We start from the raw sequence: 18,997 nt of genomic DNA on the forward strand, positions 1-18,997 counted from the left end.
TGCTTACTGACAAGCCCTTTCCCAACAATGCAGTTAAAAAGTAAGAAAAATTTGCTAAAAAGGAAATAGTAACATAATGATATAACAATAATGAGGCTATAAGGAGTAACATTACTGAGTCAATGTGCAGGGGTACCAGGTAGTTGAGGTAATAACTAGACTATATACAAGGAGTACCAGTACTGAGTCAATGTGCAGGGGTACCAGGCAGTTGAGGTAATAACTAGACTATATACAAGGAGTACCAGTACTGAGTCAATGTGCAGGGGTACCAGGTAGTTGAGGTAATAACTAGACTATATACAAGGAGTACCAGTACTGAGTCAATGTGCAGGGGTACCAGGTAGTTGAGGTAATATGTACATGTCGGTAAGGGTAAAAGTGACTAGGCAATCAGGATAGAGATTACATCTCCTCATCCAGGGAGTGCACACACACACACACACACACACACACAGGGAATGTTGTGTTAGTTTAATATTGTTTCAGGACTATGAAAATGGAAAAAAGGATTAGCCTATGGATTATGAAAACAACAAAAATAAATGGTAAAATGTGAGAGGAGAAATGACTAGAGACAGTGTTGTTAAACTCACTGACCATGACCCATGAGTTCTTCTTACCTTTGTTCAGTAGAAAAGTCTCCCTCTCTAAAGGTCATAGGTAGATGCATAGACCAGTCACTCTTCATGGACACACAGCTGGGTACAGGGGAGGCTGGTCTCTCCTGCTTGATTGGACTTCAACACAACAGAGACAAACATTACATCTCTCATCTACTCTGAGCTCAGATGGGGAAACATGAGAAGAGTTTTATTCCAAAACGCTATATATCCATAGTCAGAAATGTTCGTAAATCAGCTTCTATTGTTTAAAGAAATTATCAAATAAATGGCTGTGTTTTCTCACTAGCTAATCATGGCATGGTGTTGTTCAATGACAGACATGTGTTTGTTTATAATCTATCACTTAATGGCTTCATTTCAGAGAGACAAATGTTTTTTTTGCATTTTCTGTTTGGGGTTTTAGACTGGGTTTCTATATAAGCACTTTGTGACAACTGCTGATGTAGAAACTGTCTTCTGGGAATACATATGAAGCAGACCAGGCCAGGGTTTGGGGTTTGAGAAGTCAATGAGAGGTAAAAATTACTTCCTTATTTGTTCATTTAGAAAATGTTCTGTCTTAAGTAGTTTAACAAACTGACACATTTTCATGTTAGTCAAAAACAACTTTATATCGAAGGAGTGCCTTTGATTTGACGGCCTGCACATGTGCAGTTCAGCACAAGACGACCATTAGACCCAATCAATTAACATTAATTGAGTCACCTCTGGTCGAGAAACATTTATTTTCCTAGTACATTCATTGTCAGATTCATCAACCAGCAGCGAGCACTCTGCCTTCTCGAACAAGTAGCCAACTCAGCCCCGATAAAAAGCTTGTGCCGTCAGTGGCAGTGAGTACTCTTCCTTCTAGCGCTAGCGAGGGGAATGTTGAGGTACATTTGCATGATGTAATTTATTGGCGGGCTGGAAGATGCACTCTTGTCTTATCTATTCCGAGGTTGTTTACTCCCAATATCAGATATCAAGATCATTTTTTATAATACATGAATACTAGGGTTGAGGTTAAAGCATCTGACTAGTGATTATTTACCCTGCGTTCAACACCTGCTATAGTCACTATTTAATTGCTCTTCCAAAAGCATCACAGGCCTAATACGAGATATATAGCTAACTAAAGTAATGAGTGACCATCTTAGAAAATCATGGGACATATAGTCTTTTGTTGCATGCTATTTTATGTTAATCATATTGCTGCTTGTAGCCTATAACTGATGCTTCGTGGTCATATGCTGCCATCTATTGGAAATATTTAGCTAATAAAAGTTATTAATTCACGTACAGACATTGGTGAGGCAGCTGAGAAATAAAGTGTATTTTTCTTGTTAATTCCTTAGATCAGTCTCAAACCTGCCCCACCTATCCCACGCCAATTGCTGGAATTTCACATAGAGGTTACTAGGTCACCCAGTTCAAACAACTTTTGAAAAATCAAACTAATGTGGCTTATTTATCAAGTGTTCTGCCTTGCAATATTACATATAATAAAATAACTAATAACAAAATAAAACAGCAAAACGCTTGACAGCTTTTCATTAACAAAATATTCAAAATGCTATTTCGCACTATAATTGTATTTACTGAGATAATATTATTACTAAAATAGTTTCTAAAAGTGTTCTAGGCTACCCTACCCTAGAATTAGGGTTATGGCTAAAATAGGTTATACCTAGGGTTAGGGGTTAGGGTTAAGGATAAAATAGAATTAGGATTAAGGGTTAAGGATAAAATCGGTTATACATATGGTTAGAGTTTCTGCTGATGTAAAAAGGGCTTTAAAAATACATTTGATTGATTGATTGATTTTAAGGCAAAAAAAACAGAAGGGGTTATATCTGTCTTGCTCCTCCCTGTGGCCGTATGTGGGTACTACATACCTCATTCACGACACCTGCTAGGCTCATAATCTGAGGTAGCAACTGTGTCAGATCTACAAATCAATTACCTAGACCACCCAATTAGACAACAATCACCCCATTATACCCATTTGGTTTGCAACTCAGGGAACCTGCGCAGCATTCGCTCAATTCGATGCCTCTGAACAAAGATTTCTATGCATATCAATTTACCCAGCAGCCATTTAGAAACAACAAATCATCAAAGAAAAATTGTTATTTCTTAATAAATAATATTCTGGCAGTTTAAATCGGCCACATCTTGAAAAAGAGGACAGGGACATGCATTTTGTTTAGATTGTACACTTTTTTCTTAAAACAAATATGGTAAACCATGACCAGAAAATGTTTAATGTTTGATGGGCTTTGGGCTGGGAATAGAAAGTTCTGAATGCGAGTCGGTGTCACGGAGCTCAATAGCACTAATAGGACTGGTAGGGTAAAAAATGACCTAAAATAAGGCCTGTTGTTTCGTGATTACTTCATAACCAGGGACAGAAGGTAATATTATGTAACTGGGCTCCATGGCGGATGCAATGATCTAGTTTTTATCAGGAAAATTCGTTTCTAAAAATAATATTCTAAAGTTGATGTAGTGGTAGCTAGGATAACTAGGATGCTGCTGGTAGAGTAGCTAGCTTAGCTAGCTGTACCGACTAGCTTGGCTAACTAGCAGGTCGTTCGTCTGTCCCTCGAGGATGATGACGAATCCCGTGAACCACAAAATTAAACAAGGATAGCGAGTGAAAAGGATCTGGCTACACTCATACTGTCACTGACCATTAAGCAAAAAGCAAATTGAACAATAAACTTTGGCGTCTCAACACTGTATCGAACTCCGTCGTTATTCCCCAAGATCACCTCACCTTGCTTGGCGCCAAACCGTACGTGGACGTGAACAGTTCCATAATGAGGACATGAGCAGTGCAACACAATAAACTAAACCCAGTCTTTACAGTGGCTTACATTTGTAATATGCCTTTTTAAAATTATGTCAAACAGACATTCTACGTTTTTTTTATAACAATATTTTGAGATCTGGGCCCATATCCACAAAGTGTCTCAGAGTAGAACATTGGTCGTATAAGTGCTGAGAATAAAGACATTTTACTCTTATGGGTATAAATTAAAGCTATGCATGAAGCCTCTAGTCCCACCTAGTCGGCAGATATTTAGGACACCTCATGAGCTGTCCTAACCAGTTAAGAGTTAACAGCAGGTGTCTTGATAATACTATAGAATAATGCAGCGAGTCAGTGGTTCCTGCACCACATGTAATTGCTTTGGAGTAGTTAAAATAATATTTCTATATTTCTATATGATCAATCCACAAATAATATAGACCTACATGCAACAGTATGTCTTGTGCTTTTGGCAATGATTTATGTATAATAATTATGTATAAGTGATACCATGTATGTCTTCATACCATTTTGTCTTCATTTTGGCAGATGAACTCATGCTTATTTCTTAAGATTGACTCAGGTTTTCGCCCAGCGGCTAAGGAGTTGGAGCAGTGGCAGGAGTTGGACCTATGGCAGAAAGGTGGCTGGTTCAAATCCCGGGCCGGGTGCTGGAAAAAACGGGCGGGCTTGATCTGACCACTGGAGGGCTGCTGGGTTCACATCCTCAAAACATTCACCTTTCGTTGATCAGAACTCTAGAGGTTCTTCTTCACTGAACCCAAAAATATATCGAACTTTTAGCGGTTCCATATATTAAGGAAGTGATAGAAGCCTTTTTGGTTCTATAAGGAACCTTCTTTTCTAAGTGTATAATAAACACGTTTTTCTTTTGATTATTTAATTACCTACATCATGTTATTTCAAGTTATCACTTTGGAGCGCAATATCACGTTGTTAAAAAATATTCCTAAATTGGCCATGGCTATAAATTGGGCAATTGAAGGCATCTAGGGAGAAATACTGTATGTGTTAGATGAAAATGAACATTGTATGCAACGTTGTAGGCAACATTATTGGCAAGGGACTTGATGCCTACTATGTCAAAGCTATTTAGAGTTGTTAAACGGGTGTGAAGAGTGTGTTGGTATAACGGTAATATTGTAAAAATTCCGCTTGTAACAACCATCAGAATTGGTTAAAGAAATATGCATTCCATTATATTAGGCAATAATGAAGAGTAGGCAAAGTGGTCGTGTCGTATTAAAATTCTATCAAATGTCTTCCATTGCAACGAGTCCAGTCAGGGTGCTGCAGAACCCCTGCAGTACCTCCGCTGACCCCGGATTGAGAACTCCTGATTTAGCAGATGATCTTATCCAGAGCGATTTACAGTAAGTGCATTCATCTTAAAATAGCTATTTATTTTGTAAATAAACGTAATAAATTCTTCATAAAATTGTCATCTCACCTCTTAGCTTTGGTGTCATGTTCCCCAGAGAGATGTATTTTAGAGGCAGGGCCCCCCTCCTCTCTCTCCCCAGAGAGACTCATTTTAGAGGCAGGGACCCCCTCCTCTCTCTCTCCAGAGAGACTCATTTTAGACCACTGACCCCTAAACAGAGATGCAGCATGTTGGTTGTGGTGAACACAGTGACAACTCATTCTAGAATGTCAATTGTTCTCTTTTACTCATGATCTCTTAGAAATGAAACATTTACTAACAGACACATCCAAACAGTCGGGTGATTTAATTTAATCACATGAACATTGTTACGTTCCTCAACAAGAAATAAAACATTGTCTCTCAAACAGAAGAAGGAACTAACAAAGAGTCACTAACAACAACCAAAACGAAACAGGTGGTTTTAGGAGGGGTTCTGAAAGACACTCATGGGGGTGTCCACTAGTGATGGGAATCAGAGGCTTTCTGAACGCTTTGGGGCTTTCACCAAATTGTGCCGAAAATGCCATTGATAGATTTGAGTGCTAATAAACAACATTTAGTTAGAATGTGGGGTTCGCTTTTTGCCTCTAGGTTCACTATGTTTTCAAAAACGATGCATATGTGGTATTATTTAGGATACTAAAGACAGAATATTATTATAGGCTACACTAAATAAAACACATTATTTAAACAACAATGGGAAGATAGTGTGGTTTCACAGAAAATAATTGTTCAACCATAGCAGGGATTCAATCTTGTGCCTATGTTGATGTCTGATCCAAATCCCCGTCCCTACCTGCTGAGCTACCATTCAGGGGCTACAAACTGGAAGACATCAAACTAAATGTGTAAATAAGGTGTCCAGTAGAGGTCAGTGTTTGGAAAATACTTTGCTTTGAAAAAAGCACCGGCACCAGGGAGAAATCAGAGAGATCTCTCGCATTTTGCAACACATGGTTCCAAAAAGCATGAGCTCAAATGAAGCTTCGGACGTCATTGATCATGTGATAATGTTACTTCGATACTATCCATGTGTCACGGTCGTTGACACATGATGCGGACCAAGGCGCAGCGTGATAAGCGTACATTCTTTTAATGAGTACACACGAACAAAACAATAAACGATACGTGAAGTCCTAGGGTTAAACACAAACCTTACGGATCAAGATCCCACAATGAACTAGTGCAAACAGGCTGCCTAAGTATGGTCCCCAATCAGAGACAACGAGAATCAGCTGCCTCTGATTGGGAACCACCCTGGCCAACATAGATCTAAATGATCTAGAACAAAACATAGACACCCTGGCTCAACTTAAAAGAGTCCCCAGAGCCAGGGCGTGACAGTACCCCCCCCCCCCCCCCTCCCCCCCAAAGGCGCGGACTACGACCGCGCCAACCAAAACCAACAGGGAAGGGGCCGGATGGGCATTCCGCCTCGGAGGCGGATCCGGCTCCGGGCGTGACCCCAACTCCCTCTCTAACCCCCCAAAGTGCCCCTGGTCCGGTCTGGCCCTGCTGGCCGGAGCTGGACTGAACACTGGTGGAGCGGATTGCTCTAGCTCCGGAGTGGAGCAGCTGACCGGTGCCGGACCAGGCACCGGTGAAACAGGCACGGGCTGTGCCGGACTGACGACGCGCACCACTGGCTGTGGTGTGCATCGTCAGCCCGGTCCGGCCTGTTCCTGCTCCCCGCACCAAGCCAGGGGTGCGCGTCGTCAGCCTGGTCCGGCCCATTCCTGCTCCCCGCACCAAGCCTGTGGTGCGCGTCGTCAGTCCGGCACAGCCCGTGCCCGTTTCAGGTACCGGTCAGCTGCTCCACATCGGAGCCCAAGCAATCCGCTCCACCGATGTCCAGTCCAGCTCCAGCCAGCGGGGCCAGACCGGACCAGGGGCGCTACGGGGTGATGTTGGAGGGTGGTGGTCAAGCCCGGAGCCGGAACCGACTCCGAGGGGGAATGCCCACCCGGCCCTCTCCTGTTCGGTTTATGTTTTGGCGCGGTCGCACGCGCCTTTGGGGGGGGGGGTACTGTCACGCCCTGGCTCTGGGACTCTGTTATGTTGAGCCAGGGTGTGTAGTGTCTATGTTGTATTTTGTTCTAGGTTTATTATCTAGCTCATTTGTTTATATGTTGGCCGGTGTGGTTCTCAATCAGAGGCAATGTGAATCAGCTGTTGCTTGTTGTCTCTGATTGAGAACCATACTTAGGCAGCCTGTTTGGCACAGTATTTCGTGGGATCTTGTTCCGTGTTGGTTTTGTGTTGTAAACCAAGGACTTCACGTTTCGTTTTGTTGTTTTTGTTCGTGTGGTGGAATATAATAAAAGAATGTATTCATATTAAGCTGCGCATTGGTCCACTTCCTTCGACGATCGTGACACCATGGCAGCGTTTCAAACACTTAAAAGACTCCCTCTCCCCTCAGCCCTCAAGTTAAGTGGACACTTCTGATGACGTATCATGATGTGTGATGAGTGGACACTTCTGATGACGTATCATGACGTATGATGAGTGGACACTTCTGATGACGTATCATGACGTATGATGAGTGGACACTTCTGATGACGTATCATGACGTATGATGAGTGGACACTTCTGATGACGTATCATGGTGTATGATGAGTGGACACTTGCAGGGCAAAGGGTGAGGGAAGAATGAATGAATTTTAAATGGACCGTCCTTGTCCAGAAATGTGTCACTGTTGTCCCACTGTTGTGTTTTCAGTCATCATAGCTACCGTTCTCTCTGCGTGTTGCGTGGGAAATGCATGTTACAGCTTCAGCCGTTGTAGGAAAGATACACTTAAAACACTCGTAACCCTAAATTCCATCACTATCGGGAAACCGGGCCCAGAGTGACTTACAATACAGTTGCCGTATTGTAGTGTATTTTAGCTTTTAAAAGACTTGATTTGCCCTAACAAAATATTTTAATGAATTATAATCCACATAATAATTCACATTTCCTGTTGCTGCAGGATAATCTTTCTACTGTGAGAAACTGGGTCAAATTAAGATATGGCATCTGTAAGTGCATTTATCTTAAGATAGCTAAGTGAGACAACCACATATCACAGTCAAATATACAAGATACGAACATCCCATTCCAGCTAAACATTGGATATATAGCGTTTTGCAAAAAAAATAACATTTTCATACACACCTAAAATCTATTAATTAAAAATCTGAGATCAGTAACGCTTTGAACACACCGACTGCGTCATTGCATTTTGGTACCAGAAGTACATTCATTTCCAATGGAACACTGTGTTTGCCTTGCAGCATTGCGTTGCAGAGGCAGTTGCAGTGCGTTCTGTGTGGTGCATAAATTGGATTAATCGATCGTATGCGTCAAACTATATGTGTATACGGCTTGACATAAATGTTGAACTTTTGTTGCACACATATTTAGATGATGCTGCATACCATTTTGCGTAATGACGCAGTCGGTGTGTTCAAAGCGTAATATTGAAGCAATCATTTCTGATGAAAAATCTCATGTGAAAAATGTGTGGACATAGAGTTTTGGAAATGTACTTAATAATTCTTAAACAAAATTGTCATCTCACCTCTTAGCTTTGGTGTCATGTCCCCCAGAGAGACTCATTTTAGAGGCAGGGACCCCCTCCTCTCTCTCCCCAGAGAGACTCATTTTAGAGGCAGGGACCCCCTCCTCTCTCTCCCCAGAGAGACTCATTTTAGAGACAGGGACCCCCTCCTCTCTCTCCCCAGAGAGACTCATTTTAGACCACTGACCCCTAAACAGAGATGCAGCATGTTGGTTATGGTGAACACAGTGACAACTAATTCTTGATTGACAATTGTTCTCATTTATTCATTTTCTCTTAGAAATAAAACATTTACTAACAGACATCGAAACAATCAGGTGATTTAATGCAATCACATGAACATCAGGTTGTGACATCTCTTCTCCATGGTAACTGTCAATAATAATAATAAGTCACTGTTTGTTAAGGTAGTTATAGACAGTGCAGCAACACAAGGCCATGTCTCACACTTATTTGTATTCATTAAAAGTCGGCTATTTATTGTCTTTGAATCTGAGAATGTAGACAGAAGGGCTAAAACGGGCATGATTTATCTGAGGGGAAATCATTGATACATTCAGAATGTATTTTGGCAACAAGTAGGAGATTTATATTATGTAAAGTAGGCTAGGTTATAATATATAACAGAGGTTTGTTAGTGATATGCAGATGGAGGTCTATACCTCAGCTATAGCCTACATATCCTAGATGACCAGCCTAAACCTGTTCAGATCAGTTCCCATAACGTTGTAGACCTAACAGTAGCAGGACAGAGCTTGTAGCCTAGGCATGGTATTTTACACACCATTTCAAACGGAGACCATCAGGTTTGTCAGCATGATAAGTGATCATAGCTCAAACCTACTCTGACTATTGAATGTCTGTAAACGACCTAACTTTCTAATATAATAGTTCTATGTAGCCTAGACTTACCAGTCTGCCCGTCTTTCCTTCAAATCAACACATTTATCCTAATTTTAATGTTGCCGAGAAATGTGTCCCACAGTTTCAACAGCCATTTTGTAAGTGCGTAGGCTACACACTTACTTTTAATTTCATATGAGGAAACTGGTGCGGCCGCCTGTTCTCTTGCAGATGAAGTAGCCTCTCATAGGGAACTCATTCAACCAGCCTAAACAACAGTAAATAAAATATGTCAAATGGTCAAGAAACAATGGTGTAAAGAGAATCCTGTCCTCCTAATATAGCCATGTACATTAAAGACAAGTATATTGCTACAGATGTAGGATCTTAATTTGAGCCCGTTTGCTACAGCAGGAAAATAATCCTGAAGCAACACGACATTTGAATTATTATGTGGATTATAATGAATGGTCATTTTTCAAAAGGGAAAGGTGGAAAAGTGGAAATTACAAACTTCAGAAGCCTTTTTAACCCTCCAATACACTAAAAGTGTTAGTTCTCCTGGAACAGGCTGATTAAATTAAGATCCTACATCTGTACAGAGCTTGTCTTTCTCTAAACCAAGGCAGTTTGCATTATTAGCAATGACGTTGCAACTGTCAGCTGCTGTAAACCTATGTGATTGGATGTTATAGACCCCCATCTGAACAGTTTCTTTCCCCATGCTGTAGCCCTCACCAACTGGCCATCTGGCCCATAGAGACTAAAGGACTATACACTCTATGCTGCTCACCACATCAAGCCATCTCTGAACTGTACACTACCATCTGGTCCATAGAGACTAAAGGACTATACACTCTATGCTGCTCACCACATCAAGCCATCTCTGAACTGTACACTACCATCTGGTCCATAGAGACTGAAGGACTATACACTCTATGCTGCACACCACATCAAGCCATCTCTGAACTGGGGGAAGGTATTGGGTAGTCAGAAAGATAACAGTGAATATGAGACATGGGGAAGGTATTGGGAAGTCAGAAAGATAACATTGAACCCCCTCCCTCCACGCAAGTATCGCAAAGCAAACAGGAAGTTAAATTAGTCACAAGGTTGTGCTAACTACAGTAGTGTTGAAAAAGCCTTTCCACCCCACTCTTCCCCATCAGTCTCAAGAAAAAAACCTGTGGTTTATTGTAGAGACATGTAGACAAAACATAAACAACATGTGGTATTCTCAACTTCTCTTTTACCAGAAGAGAGACATTTCCCAGAGGAGGCTGGTGGGAAGGGCTATAGGAGGACGGGCTCATTTTAATCGATGAAATTTAATAAATAAACAAAGTGTTTGATACCGTTCCATTGATTCCATTCCAGTCTTTACAATGAGCATGTCCCCCTATTAGCTCATCCACCAGCCTCCTCTGGTTATGTGACAGTATGCAGGTGTTGCTGCAAACTCTATTTATAAAACTCACTTTAAAGGTGAAATGCAGCAGTAAACATTTAATTAAAGCATATGTGAAAAGGGTGTTTTTCTAAGTTTCGTAAAAAAATATAAAAGTTAAAAAGTTTTACTCGATGATTTAATCAAAAGTATAAACATTTTAAACTTACACAGTATAAACTTTCAAACATTAGATTCACAGTGATGTGAGGAGCAATAAAATCCCCTCCATTGGGCTAGAAACTAGAAACTCATTGCAGGTTTTGAAAATCACAGTTTTCTGACTTTTATGTCACAGAGAAACATTTTACAAAGACTTTTCTTCTTGTCTTTTTAACTACAGATCATAGAAACGTGCTGTTTTCACAAATATAGACACTGTTGTGGTGCTGAGAGGATGAATATGAGGTTGAAAAGTGGCGGAATTGCCTTTTAACACTAGAATCAGACCCCAAATAAACCTATGTCCTGTTCCCTGACTTTTCCTAAATGTTTGTATTTTACTGCTCATGTTTACATCACAAACAGAAAATATTTAGAGCCTTTTTAGCCATTTTTTTACCTATTCCCAATTTAATCCGCTGTAGGACGTTGGTTCCCAGCCAGGCACTAATCACTCTCTCTTTCCTCACTGAATAAATGGCAAATGGATGAATGGGCAAAATTGTGAACGTTACTTCATAAATTAATTTAAATTAGGCCCAACTGAATGATAAGGAGGGTGAAGAGGTGGATTTAATATAGAAAGACAATAGTGTAATGATGAGTTTGGGTTATGCCTGTTTATCAGCAGAAAATCATTTGACCGCATCTTGCAGGTTGATACCATTCTGTTTTACATTTTACTTTCTAAAAAGAAACTGTTACAGGACTGTTTTATTTACTGTAAGTCTATTACTAATCAAATGTATTGTAAGGGAAACGAAAACATGCTATGTGTTGCAGTCAACACAATCTCACACTCAATCCGTGCAAATATGCACAAAAAGTATTTCAGCAGATTTTGTGCTTATTTGTGCATTTTTGTGTGGCTTAATTCTTGTGAAAATACACATTTTTGTACGACTTAATTCATAGGAAAATACATTTTTGGGGGGCGAATTAAGCCACTCAAAAACACACAAAATCTGCTAAAATACTTTTTGTACATATTTGCTCGAATTGAGTGTGAGATTGTGTTGCAAAATGTATGCCTTTAGAATAATGCAAAACATATCATTGACTCTACCTAAACTAATGTCACACATAATAAGAGTTAGCCTATAGACCAGATGAAATTGACAATAGTCTGTAATTGACAGACGCAGGGAAAGGAACATCTCTTTATCAAATCCTCCTTCAGAGTCACATGCAGGTAAAACATTGTGATTTCTATATAGTGCTGTATCTGAAATAGCATATTCTGCTGTTTCTATGACACTTACCTTTATCAAATAACTCTCAACATTCAAGAGGTGCAGCTCTATTTCCAAATGTCACTTTTTCACCAACATCCCTGCTGTTCATTCATTTAGCACTTGACCACTCTAGTGCCAGCATTGCTCTGGCTACTAAGCAACAGCTAGTAACATAATATTCTGTTGTCAATGGATGAATGACCAATAGAAACCAGATAGAAACTGATAATGGTGCATGTGACTTCTGTTTTGGTTAGCAGCGTATGTTGAAACCAACTTACTCAGTGTCTTTCCATATCTGGGGAAAGATTAAACCAGACCAGCCGAGTGAGCGACTGTCTGAGACTGTGGTTTTGAGACACGTGGAGCCAAAAAAAAAAGACACAATGTCAAATCAGCAGGTCCTGCTATCCCTCTTCCCCAAGCACCACAGCTCCCACTGGGGAAAAAGACACAATGTCAAGACAGCAGGTCCTGATCTCCCTCTTCCCCAAGAACCACAGCTCCCACTGGGGAAAAATACACAATGTCAAGACAGCAGGTCCTGTTCTCCCTCTTCCCCAAGAACCACAGCTCCCACTGGGGGAAAAGACACAATGTCAAGACAGCAGGTCCTCCTCTCCCTCTTCCCCAAGCACCACAGCTCCCACTGGGGGAAAAGACACAATGTCAAGACAGCAGGTCCTGTTCTCCCTCTTCCCCAAGCCCCACAGCTCCCACTGGGGAAAAAGACACAATGTCAAGACAGCAGGTCCTGCTCTCCCTCTTCCCCAAGCCCCACAGCTCCCACTGGGGAAAAATACACAATGTCAAGACAGCAGGTCCTGCTCTCCCTCTTCCCCAAGCACCACAGCTCCCACTGGGGAAAAAGACACAATGTCAAGACAGCAGGTCCTGCTCTCCCTCTTCCCCAAGAACCACAGCTCCTACTGGGGAAAAAGGAGACACAATGTCAAGTAAGTAAGAGCGGACGGAAAAAGTATCATAAAACTGTGTGCAGGGCAACCGATTTGTTTGTGGGGCTTGCTCACACAAAGCCCCGAAGCTGTGTGCTGACTGTGGACCTGAAGCATAAAGAGAAGACGTGATTGGTTCCTGTGTAAAGGCGCGGTACAGTGTCTGATACAATCAACACATTATTGTTTGTATATCTTGTCATGAATATATTAACCCAAATATTTATTCATGGAATTAATCCTTTATAATTGTTCATGCACTGGTGCGTTTGTTTAGGAATACAGCAAATCATTTCACCTGAAAACCTGGCTGGTTATATTATTATTATTATTATTATTATTATTATTATTATTATTATTATTATTATTATATTTTTCATTCTACTTTGTCAAAATAAACTGTAAATTGACTTTATTAAGTACTATAACTCTATTACTACTTGAATCTACAAATAAAGTTGATCAGATGGATTACACTGTAACGTTTTTATTGTAAGGGAAACAGAAATAGGCTATAGTTCATTTTTTATTTTACTTTGTAGAATAAACTTTTTTTTTAAGTTACAAAAAATATATATTTCCACTAATATTTCTTCATGCAATTAATCCTTTACAATAGTTTATGCACTATTTATCAAGCGTTTATTTATCAACCATGTTGTCACACCTTGCTCTAGTGCAGGGATGGGCAACTCCAGTCCTCTGGGCCTGATTGGTGTCACACCTTGCTCTAGTGCAGGGATGGGCAACTCCAGTCCTCTGGGCCTGATTGGTGTCACACCTTGCTCTAGTGCAGGGATGGGCAACTCCAGTCCTCGGGGCCTGATTGGTGTCACACCTTGCTCTAGTGCAGGGATGGGCAACTCCAGTCCTCTGGGGCCTGATTGGTGTCACACCTTGCTCTAGTGCAGGGATGGGCAACTCCAGTCCTCGGGCCTGATTGGTGTCACACCTTGCTATAGTGCAGGGATGGGCAACTCCAGTCCTCTGGGGCCTGATTGGTGTCACACCTTGCTCTAGTGCAGGGATGGGCAACTCCAGTCCTCGGGGCCTGATTGGTGTCACACCTTGCGCTAGTGCAGGGATGGGCAACTCCAGTCCTCTGGGCCTGATTGGTGTCACACCTTGCTCTAGTGCAGGGATGGGCAACTCCAGTCCTCGGGGCCTGATTGGTGTCACACCTTGCTCTAGTGCAGGGATGGGCAACTCCAGTCCTCTGGGCCTGATTGGTGTCACACCTTGCTCTAGTGCAGGGATGGGCAACTCCAGTCCTCGGGGCCTGATTGGTGTCACACCTTGCTCTAGTGCAGGGATGGGCAACTCTAGTCCTCTGGGGCCTGATTGGTGTCACACCTTGCTCTAGTGCAGGGATGGGCAACTCCAGTCCTCGGGGCCTGATTGGTGTCACACCTTGCTATAGTGCAGGGATGGGCAACTCCAGTCCTCTGGGGCCTGATTGGTGTCACACCTTGCTCTAGTGCAGGGATGGGCAACTCCAGTCCTCGGGGCCTGATTGGTGTCACACCTTGCTCTAGTGCAGGGATGGGCAACTCCAGTCCTCGGGGCCTGATTGGTGTCACACCTTGCTCTAGTGCAGGGATGGGCAACTCCAGTCCTCTGGGCCTGATTGGTGTCACACTTTTGCCCTAGCCCCAGCTAACACACCTGACTCCAATAATTAACTAATCATGACCTTCAGTTTAGAATGCGATTAGTTTAATCAGCTGTGTTTGCTGGGGATGGGGGAAAAGTGTGACACCCCGAGGATTGGAGTACCCATCCCTACTATCTGAAAGGCCAGGCGGTTCTAGTGTTAAGGACTGGTAGATGGGTGTTGCTCATGCATTCACTCATGCTGACCGGCTCCAGTACTTTGTTATTGACTAAAGCGTCCAAGTCAGCCTTGACTTATGGTCTGATAGCATAAGGTACAGGTCCTGCTTTCAGAAACGTTGGTTTGCTGTCTGGCTTAATGCTAAGCTTCCCTGTAATGTCGTTCATACTACCCAGCTGTCCATTAAAGACTTCTCCATGTTTCTTTAAGATGGCAGGTAGGTCTGTGTCTCCATGTGTCATTGTATGCACTGATGGCCAATCCATTGTGATTTTCTCCAACTATGAACATCCCAGTAGTGATGCATAGTCTCCTTTCACAACATAGAGTGGCAGCTTTTCAGTTTGTCTGTTTACCTGAACTGTGACATCAGTGATGCCTCTCACAGCGACAGATTCACCTGTGTAAGTCTTTAACATGAGGTGCGCTGGTTGAAGTGGAAGGTGTTTCAGTGTATTTTTTCTGACACAAGAGATACAGCTGCCCCTGTGTCAATCTCCATACCCACCGGCTGTCCCTCTAGCAAGGGGGAGACATAGTAGCCGTGCGGCCCGCCAGGAAAAAGTCAGGATTTTCAGTGTGACTTCCTGGTCTGATGAGTCACTCACCTCAGTGTTCTCTTACTCAACAGTGTGAACATGTCTATGTGTCTTTCGTTGGAATGTCTGTTTCTTGTTTCCCGTTTTTGTGAATTCTCTGTTCTCTTTTTGTTTCTGGAGACTTGTCCGATGTTGCCCTTTTTACCACAGGCTGGACAATCCATGTCCTTACACCAGCATGTGACTTGATTTCCAGGTCTCTGATTTTCAGTTGAAACTGTTGAAACTTTTTATTTATTTGAAAGGAACACAGACAAGAACAAATAGCAGCAGGAATGGTTATACAGCTAGAGACACAATACTGTTAAAATATATATCAGAACAAATAGCAGCAGGAATGGTTATACAGCTAGAGACACAATACTGTTAAAATATATATCAGTATATTATGGAAACTAGTTATTACAGATAAATACAATTATAATAAACCACATATACAATCACCCACCTCAGCTGCATCAACCCACCCTCCAACCCCTCCTGGGACCACCCCAACCCACCCTCCAACCCCTCCTGGGACCACCCCAACCCACCCTCCAACCCCTCCTGGGACCACCCCAACCCACCCTCCAACCCCTCCTGGGACCACCCCAACCCACCCTCCAACCCCTCCTGGGACCACCCCAACCCACCCTCCAACCCCTCCTGGGACCACCCCAACCCACCCTCCAACCCCTCCTGGGACCACCCCAACCCACCCTCCAACCCCTCCTGGGACCACCCCAACCCACCCTCCAACCCCTCCTGGGACCACCCCAACCCACCCTCCAACCCCTCCTGGGACCACCCCAACCCACCCTCCAACCCCTCCTGGGACCAACCCAACCCACCCTCCAAACCCTCCTGGGACCACCCCAACCCACCCTCCAACCCCTCCTGGGACCACCCCAACCCACCCTCCACCCCTCCTGGGACCACCCCAACCCACTCTCCAACCCCTCCTGGGACCACCCCAACCCACCCTCCAACCCATCCTGGGACCACCCCAACCCACCCTCCAACCCCTTCTGGGACCACCCCAACCCACCCTCCAATCCCTAATGGGACCACCCCAACACACCCAACCTGATCTCCATTAAATTAAATACTAAATCAAGGTACACATTTGCACACAAATTATAATTAACGGTCAATCTGTTGGGTAAAACCCACTACAGGAGTTATTTTATGGTTTCAGCTGCATTTGTTGTTTGGCTAGCCCCATGGATCCTAGCAGTGGATAGTTCTAAATAAATCATATCTATAAAAGTGCTGATCCAATGAGGTGTGGTGGTTGCCATCTTAGTTCCAACATCTTTTTAGCTGCTGTCCAACCTGACAACATTATACGTCTTTGCTGTAATGACAGTGGTGAATTATCATTCAGTAATAACAGTTTGGGGTAACAAGGTATGAGGATACCTCTTTCCAAAACATGTCCCCTGGTCACTCCCAGTACATATGATTAAAGGAGCCCAAGGCACCTTGATTACATAGATCACACAGAGGAGCGGTTGTGATTTCTATTAAATGATGTTTTCTAGGTGGAAGGTTTACCCTGTGTATGAGATTAAAATGTATCAGCTGGTGATTAGGATTGTTAGATGAACCCACTAAGTTCCTGATGAACTCAACTGGTGAGCCTCTTTAGCAGCTAGTTCCATGGACACACTGATTTCAATGTCCTTTGCCAAGGTCAGATGACTTTCAGTCAACAATCTCTTTTGTGTAGCTTCACTCCGTAGCCCACATACTAGTCTGTCTCTAATGATGTCATTTAGAACAGCATTAAACTCAGTGTTCTGGTAGTTTCTTTAATGCAGCAGCAAACATTGTTACTGATTCTCCCTCTTCCTGATGTCTCCTGTGGAACCTGAACCTTTCAGCATTAACTAGTGGTTCTGGTGAAAAATGTCCTTTAAGTATCTCCACAATATCCCCATACGTCTTATTACCTGTTCTGTCTGGCTGTAGCAGGCTGCCTAGTAAATGAAATGTCTTTGGCCCCATTACACTAAAACATGTAGGCACAATGTTGTCCTCATCCATGTCATTTACAAGAACAAAATATTCAAACCGTTCTGTATATGAGCTCCACTGCTCAATACTTTCATCAAACTGTCCAATGTTTCCAAACAATTCCAATAATTGTTCATTTCTCAATAAGCTCCTGATTGTCACTCACTTCAATATTGTCCTCAACCATGGTTTGTCTTCACAGTTGAATAAATGTCCTTTCCTTCAATCAATGTATATTCCTCCCTTTTTAATCAAGTTGTTTTCCCGCTCCGACGTCCGTCTCCAGTCCTTTTCTGCCGTCCATGACGATGTTAACTCTCTTTCTTAGCTAGGTAGACTATGCACTTGCCTCTGCTATCAATACACTGTGCTAACATTAGCCTATTCTGTACCACAGAAAATAACAGTTTTAAACAGTTGTAAAAACCCACTTCTTCCAGACAGAATAGTTCCTGTAGATTCAGACTTACTCATCACCAATCTTTTGTTATGTCTCGTGGGTTTCATAACCACGTCTGTATAACAATTCAATAATGATGAGACAGGAGACAGGAATCAGTTCAACCATTTATCTGGAACGTGATCATCTCAATACATACAAACCCCCATGATGCTCTGCAGCACAACCCCAATATACAACAAATACATAGATAAGTAAATGGACACGAAACAAAACTCATAGAGGAATTTAAATGTTCAGTTGTAGAAAGTAGGGCCATGGGATAGGGTCAGAAAGGTCAGTATGTTTGATAACTGGTTCCAGAGGTGACATAACAAGCATAAGGTCCATTATAACACAGTGAAGTAGAGGTGGGAGCTAAAAGCAGACATGGACAGTGAGACGGTGTGAGGAGGTCAGGGGTGAAACACTAAATCAGGACAGGTAGAAATGGCAGGGCTGGAAATAGACACAGAGACACATTCTGATCATGGCTCAGACCTGACCTGAGACACCCAAACAGAAGATGCCATAGCAAAGTCCTGTCCAGTAGGCTATATGGGATTTCCTTTCATCAAAATACAACACATGGAAATGTGTCCAGTGTGTGTGTGTGTGTGTGTTCAGTTTGTGTTTGTGTGTGTCCAGTGTGTCCAGTGTGTGTGTGTTCAGTGTGTGTGTGTCCAGTGTGTGTGTGTTCAGTGTGTGTGTGTCCAATGTGTATGTATGTGTGTGTCCAGTGTGTGTGTGTGTGAATCCAATGTGTGTATGTGTGTGTGTGTCCAGTGTGTGTGTGTGTGTGTGTGTGTTTGTGTCCAGTGTGTGTGTGTGTTTGTGTGTGTCCAGTGTGTGTGTGTCCAGCGTGTGTGTATCCAGTGTGTGTGTGTGTGTGTCCTTTGTGTGTGTGTGTGTCCAGTGTGTGTGTGTTTGTGTCCAGTGTGTGTGTGTGTGTCCAGTGTGTGTGTCCTTTGTGTGTGCGTGTGTCCTGTGTGTGTGTGTGTCCAGTGTGTGTGTGTGTGTGTGTCCAGTGTGTGTGTCCTTTGTGTGT

This window comes from Coregonus lavaretus (assembly GCF_964263955.1).
Source record: "Coregonus lavaretus genome assembly, contig: HAP1_SCAFFOLD_827, whole genome shotgun sequence".
Classification (NCBI taxonomy): domain Eukaryota; kingdom Metazoa; phylum Chordata; class Actinopteri; order Salmoniformes; family Salmonidae; genus Coregonus; species Coregonus lavaretus.